Source organism: Miniopterus natalensis, chromosome 10 (genome assembly GCF_054644295.1).
Source record: "Miniopterus natalensis isolate mMinNat1 chromosome 10, mMinNat1.hap1, whole genome shotgun sequence".
NCBI lineage: Eukaryota > Metazoa > Chordata > Mammalia > Chiroptera > Miniopteridae > Miniopterus > Miniopterus natalensis.
In genome coordinates this window covers 32,042,608-32,054,658 of record NC_142090.1, presented here as the reverse complement: position 1 = coordinate 32,054,658, position 12,051 = coordinate 32,042,608, and the positions used below count along the sequence as shown (strand labels likewise).

Here is a 12,051-nt window from a genome sequence, read left to right as displayed (position 1 = left end):
TTGTTTAACACGTCCACTGCCCTTACTGCTGCCAAGCAAGGCGCACAGAACAGCTACAACCAAGGCCCTGGTATGCACATAGAGCATGCTCACAGCCCTGAGCAGGGCGCTGGCATGATCCCTTCCTCTCAGGTTCCTTGCTTTCTCTTCCTCCCGCCCGGAGCCCCACCTCCTCACCCAGCGGCCAATCCCAGTCGGCTCCCGGTTTGTTCGCAGTGCGGTGGCGGAACTTGGAGGCTGCTGGAGAAGCTTGAGCTTTGAGCCCAGCTCCAGGTAAGGCACTTGCTGGGGAGTGGGAGTCGTCTGTGGCTTTACAAAACCGTCCGGCAGGAGCATGAAAACAATGCCAGCGGGAGACCGGCACTGCCAGGAAGGGGCTGGGCCTCGGCCTGGAGCCTCTAATGCGGTTTTGGGGCCGCATACCTGGCGCCGGCCTGGCTTCCAGGGTTGAGGACATACTCCCCCAGAGAGGTGCTTTCTATAGTAAACAAAAGAAAAACTATTTTAAAAATTAAATCTATATTTCATTTTACAAAATGTTTATGGTTTCAGTTCTTATGTAGATATAACTCTGCTGCTGCGTCCTTGTATGGCCTAAGTAGTTACGTGGTTGGGTTTGAGAGAGTGGTTCTTCTATGCAGACATGTCCAGTTTAGGGTGTGGGCTGGGCCCAGGAATCTGAGGACATACCAGGGAGTTGGAATTCTGCTACTTTGATAATCAGCCCTGCGCAAGACACTAACCTCTCCTGGCGGAACTTTTCTCTTCGGAAACTGGAAAATATTACCTATTTTATAGACGTTGTTGTGAGCGTTTACATGAATTAAGTGCACCCTATTAAAAACTTAAGACTGATCTCCCAGCAACAATAGGGCTTTTATACACAGATAATTCAAATTACTGATACCCTGAAGTGTTCTACAAAGGAATTAAGGTAGTTTACAACAAAACTACATAGAATAGTAACAAACATAAATATATCTGGATATTGGGAGCAGAGACAGTGTAAGAACAGAAGGTAATTGGGGTAGGGGGAATGAAAGTGTATCAGTGCTCTCCAGTAGAACTTTCTGTGATAAGGAAAATGTTTTATATTTAATTAACTTACATTTAAATATCACATCTCTAGTGGCTACCTTATAGGACAGTGCAGGTCTATATTGTTTGTTGCTGAGTCTCAAATTTGTCTCTAGGAACTTGGTCAATTGCATAGTTATCATTTGAAAGTAAATCATACTTCATTCATCCCTCAAGTAGAAGGAAGCAGAGCCTTTCCTGATAATCATCTGTAAGGACAATTTTCTGTGTGGTTCATTGTTAGAGCACCCTGGTATATTGCCATGTGAAAGTCTATTCAGTTGATGAATTGGGGCTGGGAGGGATGGAGTCAATTATATGGCATAATTTATAACATTTTTTAGAATTTTAATTATTTATACAAATGTTAACTAACTTGTAGAGCAAAATTTAAAATACACAAATATGCAAAAAAATTAAATCACTAAAAATTTTACCATTCAAAGACATAATTACTCAATATTTTTATGTATATATTTCCAGACTTTTGTCCCACGTAGTCTTTTCATTTGCCTTGACAGGCCCTAAAGTATCCAACTTCCTCCATGGAAGGGAAATCCAGTCTGGGGGCAAGGGTCGCTTTACCTTTAACCTTAGACCTCTTAGGCCAGCACCCGGCCTCCTCTGAGAAAGTCACTCTCTCCCTATTCCTTCTCCATACTTCTGCCAGTGGCCTGGCTTTAGAGCTTTGGGGCAATTATTATAGGCATCTTTGAGAGCATTTTAGAGAGGAGGAAAGAGGAGGAAGGTCTGTCATGGCTGTGGTTTGTTCTGCAAGATGAAAAACCCAGCTTTTCTCAACCTTGGCACTATTGATATTTGGGGTGGATAACTCTTTGTTTTGGGGAGTTGTCCTATGCATTATAGGATATTTAGCAACATTTCTGGCATACTCCCCCTTCTCCACATCATGACAATCAGAAATGTCAGTTGGGAGCCGCTGGGTTAGTGGAAATCACAAAATTATTGCTGACATGCTCTAAAGAGCTTCATCTTACAATCTGCATGTGGGAGAGGCAGATTGAAAGAGAGGCATAATTTAAGCTAAGGAAAATATTTAATCCTGATGGTACCATTAATTTACTGTGAGATTTTGGTGGGTAAGCATATCAGTTAGGATCTCAACAGGAGGGATGGAAGAAATGAAAAGAATTCTTGAGGGGACTCTATAGAACAGTGAGTAGGATTCAGGGAATCAGCAAGTGATGGTGGGGCACCCAAGAAAGAGCGACATTGAGGAGCCATCCCCACCCACCCTGGTCTGAAGGGGCAGGGAAAGGTCTGTGGTACTAGAACTTGAGGGTAGGGGGAGAGAATTGGAGCACTGGAAGAGGGGCTACCCTCCAGGGCTGCTGTGTTGTTGGAAGAATTCACCCATTGCCAGAGCAGCAGGATGGGGCAGGTTGGGGATGGGGGAGATAAGTACACTGGGGGCTCTCTTTCACCTCCTGTGCCCACTGATCTCCTCTATTGGCTAAATCCAAGTGGAAGCTGGAAGCTGGGGATGAAGGAGCCTAAGTTATGAAGCCTGGGAAGGTCAACCAGCCTCCTAAGGGTGTGGGAGGGGTGGTGGATGGAGAACCACTGTCAGCTAATGTCTTCCTGATTCTGCAAACGAGGGTTTGGGGCCTTCCCTTCTTAAGGGATACTTTGGCAGTATAAGGAGATAGGCAGAAAATATTTTTGAAAAATAAAGCACATATACACGTAAGCCACTGCTCTTTCAACCTCTGGTTCTGTTTCATGCAGTAATGTCAAGTCATCCTGGTTTAGTTATGGCAGGATTGGATTTTTTTCAGCTTTATTGAGGTATAATTGACCAAAAAAACTTCTAAGATATTTAAAGTGAACAATGTGATAATATGATAGATGGGTACATTGCCAAGCCCAATGTCAAGGAACTTACCATGTATTCTTCTAGGAGATTTATGGTTTTAGATCTTATGTTCAGGTCTTTACCATTTTGAGTTGATTTTTGTGTCTGGTTTAAGATAGGTGCCCAGGTTCATTTTTCTGCATGTGGCTGCAAGTTTTCCAAACACCATTTATTGAGAAACTATCCTTTCCTCATTTTATTTTATTTTTATTTATTTATTTATTTTTATTTTTTTAAATATATCTTTATTGATTTCAGAGAGAGGAAGGGAGAGGGGGAGAGAGAGAGAGAGAAACATCAGTAATGATAGAGTCATTGATTGGCTGCAGCCCATAACCCGGGCATGTGCCCTGACTGGGAATCGAGCCCCGATCTCCTAGGTCGATGCTCAACCATTGAGCCATGCCCTGCTGGGCGTCCTTTCCTCATTTTATATTCTTGACTCTTTTGTCAAAAATTAATTGGCCATATATGAATATATATGTGTGTTTATGCCAATACCACATTGTTTTGATTATTATAGCTTCATAATAGAGGTTGAAATTAGTAAATCAGTGATGCTTCTGACTTTGTTTTTTTTTCTCATGGTTGCTTTGGTTATTCGGGTCTTTTGTGGTTCCATACAAATTTTAGGATTTTTTTCTATTTCTGAGAAGAATACCACTGGAATTTTGATAGGGATAGCATTGAATCTGTAGATTGCTTTGGGTAGTATGAACATTGTAATAACATTAACTCTTCCAGTCCATGAGCACAGAATTTCTTTTCATTTATTTGTCTTCTTCAGTTTCTTTTATCAATGTCTTATAGTTTTCAGTGTTCAGATATTTTACCTCTTTGGTTAAATTTATTCCTAAGTACTTGTTTTTGATGATGTTGTAAATGCATTGTTTTCTTAATTTCTCTTTTTGACATTTTGATGTCAGTGTATAGAAATGCAAGTGATTTTTGTGTATTCATTTTATATTCTGCAGCTTTACCAAATTTGTTGATGAGGTCTAACAGTCTTTTTATTTTTTGGTGGAGCCTTTAGGGTTTTCTATATATGATATCATCTGCAAATAAGGACAATCTTAATTCTTCCTTTCTGATTTAGATACTTTTTATTTCTTTTTCTTGTGTAATTGCTCTGACTAGGACATCCAATATTGTGTTGAATATTGTGCAAGTGAGCATCTTTTTCTTGTTCCTGATCTTAGAGTGAAAACTTTCAGTGTTTCACCTTTGAATATGATGTTACCTGTGGGTTTATTTTCTCTATGCCCAGTTTTTTGAGAGTTTTTATTATGAAAATATATTGAATTTTGTCAATGCTCTTTCTGCCTCTATAGATTTTTATCTTTCGTTTTGTTAATATAGTGTATAACATTGATTAATGTGCACCATCAATGCACATTATTCCAGGGAACCATCCTTGGATCCCTGGAATAAATGCCACTTGATCATGATGTATTATCTTTTTTATGTATTGCTGAATTTGTTTGGTAATATTTTGTTAATGATTTGTGCATGTATGTTTTTCTGGGATAGTGGCCTGTAGTTTACTTTTTTCTAGTGTCCTTGTCTGATTTTGTATCAGGGGAATGCTGACCTCGTAATGTGATATTGTAAGTGTTTTCTCCTCTTCAATTTTTTGGGAAGAGTTTGAGAGTATTGGCATTAACTTTTTAAATGTATCTGCAGAATTCACCAGTGAAGCTATCTGATCTTGGACTAATTTTTGTTGGAAGTTTTTTTGATTACTGATTAAATTTCCTTACCAGTACATTGGTCTGTTCAGATTTTCTGTCTTCATGATTCAATGTTGGTAGGCTGTATTTTTCTAGGAATTTATCCACTTCTTTGAGTTGTCCAATTTGTTGATGTATATATGTTCATGGAATCTCTTATGATTGTTTATATTTGTGTTATCAATCATAACTTCACTTCTATTTTTTAATAAATTTGAATTCTCTTTTTTCTTTTTGAGTCAACTTTAAGACTTGTCAGCTTTATTTATCTTTTTTTGAAATCCTGTTCTTAGTCTCATTGATCTTTTCTATTGACTCTGCTGTATTTATCTCTGCTCTCATTTTTCCTATTTCCTTCTTTCTATTAACTCTGGGCTTAGAGGTATAAAGTTAGGTTGTATATTTAAGATCTTTCTTTTTTCTTAATGTAAGAATTTATTGCTATAAACTCCCTCTTAGAACTGGTTTTGATACATCTCATAAGATTTGGTATGTTGTATTTACATTTTTTTCTTTTACAATATTCCTTCCTTTTCTTTTGGATTTCTTGTCTTCTTCCTGAGCTGCCTTGTTACCTTGGTTATTCATGATATTTGCTTCTGTCTAGGCATCTCTATGTATGTGGTGGTACTTCTCTAGTAGATTGATAAGAGTTTTTCTATTGTTTCTAGTAGGTGGCACTGAAGCACAAGCTTTTTTTAGTTTTCTTGCACTGGTCTGGTTTTTCAGGCCTTTGTAGGATGGTGGCACATGTCCTGTGTTTTCTAGGAAGGAGGGCATCTCCTCTGTGTTCAGGTAGCCTCATTCTCAGAGGACCAACCCTGCATGGGTAAGTGGTGGGCAGTAGGGTTCCAAATCCTTGAAATCCCAGGGCTATCCTTTACAGCCAGATGCTGTTAGCAGTGCAACTGGGATGGGTGAGGGTTGGCCGAGCTGGTGGCTGTCCAGTGCCTATGTTGTTTTGTTTTCTCAGTCATGGTGACTGGCATTCATCAGTGGAAATACTCTTGGGATTAGTTGCAGAGTATGCCTGTCGCTCAGGCGAAAATGTTTCTGTTGTACCAGTTCTCAGGTTTGTAGATAATGTGCTTTGCAACCTGAAACACTGCTACAGCTTCTTCTGGGACCTGCTTCTATCTCTGGGGATGTAAGTGGAGGTGAGCGCTGAGAGGGTGAGGGGAGGCTGTCAGCTTCCGTTGCTTTGTTTTTCTGTCTGGAATTGGCAAATAACCAAGACTCTACCTTTATGCCTTGTCCCTGCCCAGGTTACTGGGTTCAGCAGCAGCATGTGCTGGACACTCCTGCAGAAATACTCACTGTATCTTTTTGCTCCTCCTGGCTGAAGGGAGTGCCAGCAGCAGCAACCTCATTCCTCCTCAATCTGGGCTGTGTCCCTAGTGAGTTCTGGGCTGGGAGCTCCAGGCTGCCTCCATGGCATCGGTTCAGCTCTTCCCCCTCCCATCTCCCTAGTTTGTTTCCACTTGCCCACCTGCATATGTTTCCATTAAAAAAACTTTTATTGACTTTATTGGGATGACATTAGTTAACAAAATTATATAGGTTTCAAGTGTACAGTTCTCTAATACGTCATCTGTACATTGTATTTTTTGTTCACCAACTAAAGTCAAGTCTCCTTCTGTCCCCATTTAGCATCACCCCTTTACCATCTTCTACCTGGTAATTACTCCTTTCCCTCTGGTAAGCACCAAACTGTTGTCTGTATCTATGATTTTTCTTTTTAAAAAAAATATTTCTTTATTGATTTCAGAGAGAGGAAAGGAGAGGGAGAGAGAGATAGAAACACCAATGATGAGAGAGTCATTGATCGGCTGCCTCCTACACGCCCCTGACTGGGGATCGAGCCTGCAACCCAGGCATGTGCCCTGACCAGGAATTGAAGCGCAATTGCCTGGATCCTGGATCGTAGGTCAACGCTCAACTGCTGAGCCATGCCTGGCCGGTCTCTTTTTTTTACTTAATCTCCTCAGATGTTTCAGTGTGCAGATCTCTCAGACGTGTTGTGCGTTAAGCAGGGAATCCTTTGTTGAATTATAGCTGTTCAATTTGTTGAAACCTCCAGGAGAGAGCCCAAGGGGACCTCACATGCCACTATTCTTCTGACATTAGTGGTGACTTTTTTTTTAACTTTCTGGTAATCCACTGCACACTGTCCTGCCATTTGTCATTATGTAGTAATTCAGGAACTAACTCAAGGTGTTTTGTTTTTTTAAAACAGGCTGCTTTTAGAGAGGCATACCATATATTTCGAGAAGGGAAGGATTATTAATGAATACTAATTTAATTTATAAATTTTATACTATCATAGGCACAGTCCCAGTGGAATTTTTAACTTGACAAAGATGTTCCAAAATTAATCTGGAGATCTGAGGAAGCAAGAACAGATAAGAATACCGAACAAGTTAATGAGAGAACTTGAACTACCAGATATCAAAACATATTGTAAAGTCACAATCATGTAACTAATATATTACACCCATAGTGATAGCCTAGGTTGATGATATACAGAGGCAGTGAAAAAAGAATAATCATATTCATAAGAATTTATGTATGAATTATTGGTGGAAAAGGATGGAATAGTTGATTAATGATTTGGGAACAAGACTATTTGGGGAAAAATACAGTTAGAATCTTATACTAACTGTACCAAAACACAATTTAGATTGATTAAAAAATAAAAATGTAAATAAGTAAAAAGTTAAATATTTAAAAGTAAATAAAAATGTGCTATAAATTTTTGTAAACATAATACTAAAAGTCAGAAACCTAGAACCTTTTAGTTTTTGTACACTTAAATATTAAACCCTTGAAATAAACAAACCTAAATTTTCTTGTTATAAGTATGGGTCTTAGATCTTTTAGAATATTTAAAAATATAGAATAAGATTCTCCCCAGGTTCTGTTCAAACATTAATTGGTCTTGATAAGACAGTGGGGGAAATAGGGAGAAAGATATGTGGGATGGGCAGGGAGCATGTTGAACATTAGAGCAAGATCTCATCTGGTTTCCTCCCTTGACAGTGCCATCTTATTATAAGGGGAGTTGAAATATAACAGAAGGGAAACAAGCATGGACAAAATCTGGCAGGTTACTGCAGGTCACTGTGCTTCCAGGTAGTAGAACACTGTTAGCTTAAACACATTAGAATTTCTAGGTAGGATTCTTTCACATGCATGTTTTTTGTTTTCTTATTTAATTAAATTAATTTATTATTTTTTAACTTTTTACTTCTTGAGAGTATTACAGATGTCCCCCATTTCTGCCCCTTAACCCCCTCCAACCATCTCCCACCCATCCCCAGGCCCCCACCTGTCCATTGTCTGTGTCCGTGGGCTGTTCATATATGCTTATAAGTTCTTTGGTTAATCTATTGCTGCACTCCTTCTTGCCTTCCCTCTGAGATCTTTCAGTCTGTTCCATGCTTCCATGTCTGTGGTCCTATGTTGTTTATCAATCTATTCTGTTCCTTAGATTCTGCATATGAGTGAGATCATGCAGTACTTGTCTTTCTCTGACTGGCTTATTTCACTTAGCATAATAATCTGCAGGTCCATCCATGCAAAGAGAAAGAGATTTTTTTGTTTTTGTTTTTTTTACAGGTGCATAGTATTCCATGGTATAAATGTCCCACAGCCTTTTTATCCACTCATCTACTGATGGGCAATTGCGCTGTTTCCAGATCTTAGCTATTGTACGTAGTACTGCTGTGAACATGGGTGCATATATTCTTTCTGATTGGTGTTTTGGGATTCTTAGGATATATTCTTAAAAGTGGGATCACTGGGTGAAATGGCAGTTTGATTTTTAATTTTTTAAGGAAACTTCATACTGCTTTCCATAGTGGCTGTACCAGTCTGCATTCCCACCAGTAGTGTACTAGGGTTCCGTTTTCTTCACATCCTCACCAGCACTTGTCATTTGTTGATTTGTTGATGGTAGCCATTTGGACAAGTGTGAGGTGATACCTCATTGTGGTTTTAATTTGCATTTCTCTGATGATTAGTGACTTTGAGCATTTTTTGATATGTCTCTTGGCCATCTGTATATCCTCTTTGGAGAAGTGTATATTCAGATCCTTTGCCCATTTTTAAATTGGGTTGTTTGTCTTCCTCTTGCTGAGTAGTATGAGTTCTTTGTACACTTTGGAGATTAGCCCCTTATCAGATACATCCTTGGCAAATACATTTTCCCAAACCGTGGGGTTCCTTTGTATTTTGAGGCTGTTTTCTTTTGCTGTGCAGAAGCTCTTTAGTTTGATGTAGTCCCATATATTTATTTTTTCTTTTGTTTCTCTTGCCCTAGGAGATGTATCAGTGAAAATTCCACTATGTGGGATGTTTGTGACTTTACTGCCTATGTTTTCTTCCAGGATTTTTATGGTTTTTCAACTTACATTTAAGTCTTTTATCCATTTTGAGTTTATTTTTGTGTATGGTGTAAGTTGGTGGTCTAGTTTCATTTTTTTGCAAGTATCTGTCCAATTTTCCAAGCACCACTTATTGAGGACACTGTCTTTACTCCATTGGATGCTCTTGCCTCCTTTGTCAAATATTAACTGACCATAATGGTGTGGGTCTATTTTTGGGATCTCTGTTCTGATCCATTTGTCTATATGTCTGTTGTTGCACCAATACCAGGCTGTTTTGATTACAATGGCTTTGTAGTATGGTTTGATATTTGGTAAAGTGATCCCTCGTACTCTCTTCTTCTTTTTAGAGATGGCTGTGGCTATTTGGAGTCTTTTTAGTATCATATAAATTTTGTGAATACTTGTTCTTGTTCTGTGAAATATGCTGTTGGTATTTTAATAGGAATTGCATCGAATCTATAGATTGCTTTGGGTAGTATGGACATTTTAATGATATTACTTCTTCCAATCCATGAGCATGGTATATTCTTCCACTTGTTTATATCTTCCTCTATTTCTTTTTACAGTGACCTGTTGTTTTCTGAGTATAGGTCTTTTACATCCTTGGTTAAGTTTATTCCTAGGTATCTTATTTTTTTAGTTGCAATGGTAAATGGTATTTTTTTTTTAGTTTCTCTTTGTGAGAGTTCATTGTTGGTGTATAAAAATGTTGTCGATTTTCTGATGTTAATTTTGTATCCAGCTACCTTGCTGAATTCATTTATCAAATCTAGTAGTACTTTGGTGGAGTCTTTAGGGTTTTCTATGTACAATATCATGCCATCTGCAAATAATGATAATTTTACTTCCTCTTTTCCAATTTGGATACCTTTTATGTTTTCTTTATGTCTGATGGCTGTGGCAAGGACTTCCAGTAGTATATTGAATAAGAGTGGTGAAAGTGGACATCCTTGTCTTGTTCCAGTTTTTAAGGGAAATGGTTCTAGCTTTTGACCACTGAGTGTGATGTTGGCTGTAGGTTTGCCATATATAGCCTTTATTATGTTGAGGTATGATCCCTCTATTCTCACTGCGCTGAGAGTTTTGATCAGAAATCGGTGCTGGATTTTGTCGAATGCTTTTTCTGCATCTATTGATAGGATCATATGACTTTTGTCTTCATTTTGTTTATGTGATGTATCACATTTATTGATTTGTGGATGTCCTACCAGCCTTGCATCCCCGGAATAAATCCCAGTTGGTCATGGTGTATGATCTTTTTCATTTATTGCTGGATCTGGTTTGCTAATATTTTCTTGAAGATTTTAGCATCTATGTTCATCAGGGATATTGGCCTGTAATTTTCTTTCTTTGTAGTGTCTTTATCTGCTTTTGGGATTAGGATAATGCTGGCCTCATAAAAAGAGCTTGGGAATTTTTCCTCCTCTTGAATTTTCTGGAAGAGTTTGAGAACAGGTGTTATTTCTTCTTTGAATTTTTAGTAAAACTCACCTCTAAATCCATCTGGTCCTGGACTTTTGTTTGCTGGGAGTTTTTTGATTACTGCTTCGATTTCATTAGTTGTTATTGGCCTCTTCATGTTTTCTGTCTCTTCTGGATTCAGTTTTGTAAGATTGTATGCTTCTAGGAATTTGTCCATTTCACTCATGTTGTCCAATTTGTTGGCATATAGTTGCTCATAGTATTTTCTTACAATCCTTTGTATTTCTGTTGGTTCAGTTGTTGTACTGACTCTTTCATTTCTAATTTTATTTATTTGAGTCCTCTCTCTTTGTTCTTTGATGAGTGTGGCTAAAGGTCCATCAATCCTATTTATCTTTTCAAACAATTAGCTGTTGGTTTTATTAATATTTTGTATTTTTTTTTAGTCTCCATGTCATCAATTTCTGCTCTGATCTTTATTATTTCTGTCCTTCTCTGTTGTTGGGGCTTTTCTTGCTGTTGTCTTTGTAATTCTCTTAGTTGTCCTGTTGATGAGTTAGTATAGCTTTTCTTCTTTCTTGAGGTATGCCTGTACCTCTATGAACTTTCTTCTCAGGACTGCTTTCATTGCGTCCCATAGATTTTGGGTTGTTGTTTGTTCATTTTTGTTTTTTTCCACGAAGTGTTTGATTTTTCCTTGATCTCATTGGTAATCCATTCATTGCTTAATAACATGTTATTTAACTCTCCTTGTGTTTGAATATTTTTGAGTTTTTTATAGTGGTTGATTTCTAGTTTCCTGGCATTGTGATCCAAGAAGATCCTGGATATGATTTCAGCCTTCTTGAATTTGTAGAGATTTGCTTTGTGCCCTAACATATAGTCTATTTTTGAGAATGTTCCATGTGCACTTGTGAAGAATGTGTATTCTGCTTTGGTATGAAATGCTGTGTAAATGTCAGTTAAATCCATTAGATCTAGTGTGTCATATAAGGTCTCTGTTTCCCTGTTGATTTTTTTTGTCTTGATGACCTGTTCATTGATGACAGTGGGGTATTAAATTCCCCCACTATGAATGTGTTGCTGTTGATCTCCCCCTTAAAGTCCGCCAAGAAATTTTTTATATATTTAGGTGCTCCTATATTGGGTGCATATATATTTATAAGGATTATATCCTCCTGTTGGATTGATCCCTAGGTATTATATAGTGACCATCTTTGTCTCTTATTATGGCCTTTATTTTGAAGTCTATCCCCTCTTTATACTTAACAGTTGCCATTTAAATTATGATGTTTCTTGGAGTGTGTCTCTTTGGGTTCCTCTTGTTTGGAACCCTCTGTACTTTCTGAACTTGTGTGGTTTTCTCCCTCATCAGCATAGGGAAGTTTTCTATACTTATTTCCTCCACCGAGTTCTCTATCCCTTGCTGACTTTCCTCCCCATCTGGCCCTCCTGTAATGTGAATGTCCTTTCACTTCATGTTGTCCCAAAGCTCCCTTAGACTGTCCTCATGCTTTTTAAGTGTTTTTGCTTTTTCATGCTCTGATGAGTGTGTTTT

General features: G+C 38.2%; 1 protein-coding gene across 2 annotated transcripts in view; it reads left to right on the top strand.

Annotated features, from left to right (window-relative positions):
* Positions 1 to 202: 202 nt before the first annotated feature.
* The window catches only part of BLVRA (biliverdin reductase A), a 128,171-nt gene continuing 116,322 nt past the window's right edge, over positions 203 to 12,051 (top strand). The window contains exon 1 of one of the 2 annotated variants that reach the window (XM_016212518.2): positions 203 to 273. The gene's annotated coding sequence lies outside the window, so the exon portion shown is untranslated. The remainder of the gene's footprint in view (positions 274 to 12,051) is intronic. The other variant, XM_016212517.2, reaches the window with a different exon arrangement.